The sequence below is a fragment of the Carassius auratus genome, unplaced genomic scaffold, assembly GCF_003368295.1.
Source record: "Carassius auratus strain Wakin unplaced genomic scaffold, ASM336829v1 scaf_tig00008137, whole genome shotgun sequence".
Classification (NCBI taxonomy): Eukaryota; Metazoa; Chordata; class Actinopteri; order Cypriniformes; family Cyprinidae; genus Carassius; species Carassius auratus.
The window spans coordinates 480283-483490 of record NW_020523909.1 but is presented as its reverse complement, the minus strand read 5'-3'; positions in this window follow the sequence as shown (position 1 = coordinate 483490).

The window sequence follows — 3208 nt, the reverse complement described above, 5'->3', positions numbered from 1 at the left end:
TCACAGAACAATATATATATATATATATATAACTTTAGTAACACTTTACAATAAGATTCCATTCATAAACATTATGTTAACATGAACAATATTTATATAGCATTCATTCATGTCAGTTAATATTCCAAACTTAAACATTAAAACATTGTTTTATTGTGATTTTTTTCCAAGCACATTTTACCAATTCCAAACCATATCAATCTTAATAACTACCATTATTTTTTATTTAATCATTTATGAGTGCTATACAATAGTCCAGGAAAGCTGGAAGAGAAAAACAGGTCAAGAAGAACTAACAAAAAGAATTGCAAAATAATTAGGAAATAATGTGAAGATTAATTTTTAGTCAATTCTGCAAGACAGACTTTCAGGAAAGGAGGTGGAATAAAAATGAGCTCCTAAATCTTAATCCTCAAACCATCGAACAAGAGGAGGTGGTGCTGGTCCTTCACGAGTCTCTTTAATCTGTTCATAAAGCCTATATATAAAGTCTTAATATATAGTATTTCACAATACTTCATGGTATTCTAATTAAATCATTTTTTGGAATCTTAAGTCTCTCAGAGCCTGACACCGAGTAATTCTGGAGACTCCAGGAAAGTGGCAGTTCTGTAAAATGTTGGCGCTGCAGACTAAATGCTCCCTGATAGTTTCACACCTAATTCACTTAACACACACACACACATTACCTACAGTGACAGAGGGACAGAGTGACATCAGATGTATGATAGTTTTTTAATTTTCTATCATCCATATAGTGTTGTATAGTCATGAAACTATTGTCATGAGACCAGTCATTCTGAGGAAATATGCCTCAGAATGACTGGTCTTCTATGTGTACATTTTTTTTGAAGTGTTTAGAAGCTGCACTTTAAAAAAATAAAAAGACATTTACTGGTTCCTTTTTTACTATTATTTCAAAAAATCACCACGACAAAACCATTCAAGCTATCCCAAATTCATTCACACCTGTTCTGTAAGATTAATTCTTTAAACAGTGGTAAAAGAGGATGTGGTGCTGAACCTTCAAGAGTCACTCAAAACGTATCTGTCCATAAAGCCTATAAAGAATTATTCTTAATATACAGTTCACAATACTTCAGCTTGTTATTCTAATTAAGTGAGGGTCATTTTATCAGTAAAATTCCTAAAATACATATTATTTTATTTGAAAGATTTCTATAAATTATTTAAATCATACTCGTTTCTACAATAATTATTTAAAAGTAATCCTATAGCTCCCTCTGGTGGCCATTATAGGTACTAAGAATTGCAAGCTTGATTTATAAGTTATGATAGTTTTAATTTTATGCTGGCTCTTGAAAAGGATAAAGCTATGAAACTTACTGTGCTTCCTTCAAATGAGGACTTCTACTTATATAAAAAATTATGAAGAGTTAGAATGAAAAATTTTAAAGATATAGTAAAATAACTATTGTATTTTTTATGTTACTTTAATAAATCTCTATGGCAACACCATTTAAGCTATCCTAAACCCATTCACAATTTAACATCTCAGTATATTGGCATCATGTTGAAAAAGGAGTATGGAGTAGTATGAGGAGGAGTATGAATTCATTTACAGGCTGATTTTATCATAAATCCACAATAAAATTTATGAGTTCTGTATCAATCTGTGTTGTTGTTTGTTTATTTTTATCTTTTATTTTTCATAGGAAGATAACTTACTCTCCTTTTTAATAAATGTGCTTATAAACCAAGGACAAGCTATTTATAGCTGTATTTATAAACTGCTTACTACTGACTATTAATATTGGGACAAGGCTTTATAAAGCATGAACTGACTATTTACTAATGAGTGCAGTTATTATAAAGTGTTATCAATGCATTTGCTAATGTTAACAAATTAGACATTATTTTACAGTGTTATCAAATCCTTAAATGACTCATAAGCATTTGTGAAAGTTCTGCTTGCATTACAGCTTAGTATTGATCTGTGAGCTGAACAGATTTACTGTTACATCCATGAGATTATGTAAATTCAAATAAATATAATGTCACAGGATGTCATAGGTCAGTATCAAATGAGTTTGAAATTATTATTTGCAGCACAAATACGTTTTTTTTTAGGATTTTTAAAAATCCCTAAAACTGTCAGAAAAAGTTTAAGGCCTAAGCTATTTCTATGTGAGTGGCTAAATTTATTTTTGTTTTTATAATTGTAATACACAAACTATGAAATTATACAAAATGTATAAAAAGGTAAATAAATAAATACGCACACATTAAAAAAGCAGCCAAGTCGAATGAGTTTCCTTTTTTATATAGATTAAAATTGAAGACAGAAGCAAGTGGTAAATGTGGTCACTTTAATATTCAAATCCAGTAGATCCAGTTTATGTTCACGTGGCTGTTTTCGTTTATATTCGCCAAGCTATTATGTATTTTGAAATAATCTTGTCCGTGATGTGTTCGTTCGTACGACGAAAGGCAGAAACCTGCAGCTCCAGAGATATGTTATTCTGACAGTCGCGCTTTCAAATAGTCTTGCACACTTAAACTGGTCACAAACACCTGCATTTACCTCTTGTTGTGTTACAGTGGGTTTATTGTGTGCATTTGTGGTAATATTTTATTTAAAAAAGCTCTTAAACAAGAATAAATTCGTTTGTTTTGAGCTCGACACTGTACGCGCTGATCGGAGGCGGTGATTTCAGATAGGCAGCCACAAATATTTCATTTTCACACAAACAGTTCAAAAACATCTGAATTTAGCTCTTGGTGTGTTCTAATTGGTTGATTGTGTGATATCGCTGTAATAATTTATTTTTAAAAGCTTTAAAACAGGAATAAATTCGTTTTCTCTGAGCTCTTTACTCCAGACGCTCGTGATCACAGCGGTGATTCATCTCTCCTATTTCTCACGTATCTCTGGCCAGAAATAATTTATCCATGAGCCCTGAACCGGTAATAATCAGATATGTTGGTTTAGCTTGTCAGTGTGAATTAAATCTAAGTATTTATTTGTATTTTTAACCGATTTAAAAGTGAAAGTAAAAGTCCGGGAATTGAACCTGTAGGGGCGCTATATCTCTCAGACAATGGAAGTCTGAAGCACATATACTCAAACAGAGGGACAGAGTGAGATGAGATGTCTGACAGTTTTTTAATTTTCTGTTATCCATACAGTGTTGTAAAGTCGTTAAACTATGCATATTTCCTCAGAATGACTTTTTCATCTGTATGA